Genomic DNA, 1,361 nt, shown 5'->3' on the forward strand with positions numbered 1-1,361 from the left:
GACCCCTCCTCACAGCATGCCCAAAGTATGTGACCTGAAGCTTCACCGTCCTTACCTCTTAGTAGCATCCTGGCTTCACGTCCTCCAGGACAGACTTGTCCTTTTGGCCGTCCAGGGAATGTTCAGTTCTTTGCACCACCAGCACAATTCAGAAGTACTGGTTGTTTTTCTGTCATCCTTGTTCATGATCCAATTTTCATATGCATAGGAAGCAACTGGGAAACACGATAGATAGTTTGGATCAGGCACCTTTGTATTTAAAGTCATTCTCTTGCTCTTTAGCACTTCAGAAAGATCTTTTTAGGTTTTTGTATTGGTTTACAGAATTTATACACTTGTGTTTCATCTATGTACATTGCTTCACACATTCATTCATTAACATATGATTATTCGTTGTTGTTATGCACCGTTGAGTCGCTTGTGACTCATAGAGACCCTATGTACGTACAACCCTGTTCTATCCTGTGCCAAACTCACCATCTCTGACACACTCATTTTCACCACCCCAGTCACAGAATCGATCCATCTCATCAAGGGTCTTCCTCTCCTGCGCCGTCCCTCCACTCTCCCAAACATGATGTCTCTCTCCAAGGACCAATCCCTCCTTGCAACATGCCCAAAGTATGTCAGATGGAGCTTCGGAATCTTTGCCTCCAAGGAGCAGCCCGGCTTCACCCTCTCCAGGACAAACGTCTTTGTTCTCCTTGCAGTCCATGGTATATTCAACACTCTTCTCCAGCACCACAGCTCAAAGACATCAATTCTCTTTCTGTCATCCCTATTCACTGTCCAACTCTCTGGTGCATAGCACACAATTGCAAAGACTATAGCCTGGATCAGGTGCACCTTAGTCTCCAGCCTGACATCGTTGCCCTTCAGTACTCTTGAGAGGTCCCTCACAGCTCTTTCCCAACGCAATTCGTCTCCTGATTTCTTGGCTGCTGGTACCAAGAGTGTTGACTGTGGAGTCAAACTAAAACTGTTAACTGTCTCAATCTCTTCACCATTCATGTTTTATTTTCTAAAATCAGTCACAAATTGATGTAGGGCTACCACTTCCCCATCTTTTAAAGCCCCCATTGGACCCTTTCTAATTCCTCCACCCACCATACTCTGTCATCCCAGTGGTTTACCCCTTCTCCCCAACCCATCCTCCTGTCCCCCTCTTTTTCCCCTCCTTGACCCTTATACACCTCTTACTAGTCATCTTTCTATTCTTACAGTAATAATCTTAGGCATTACTTATTCTTGTAAGAGTGAATTGGTTCACCCAGCACAATGGAGAGGTCCTTCACAGCAAATTATCCTACTGCAACATGTCTTGTGATTCCTTTTTTAAATTTAAATTTATTATTAATTTC

Source organism: Elephantulus edwardii, unplaced genomic scaffold, assembly GCF_000299155.1.
Source record: "Elephantulus edwardii isolate Elephantulus edwardi_28Jun2011 unplaced genomic scaffold, EleEdw1.0 scaffold00011, whole genome shotgun sequence".
NCBI classification, from domain to species: Eukaryota; Metazoa; Chordata; class Mammalia; order Macroscelidea; family Macroscelididae; genus Elephantulus; species Elephantulus edwardii.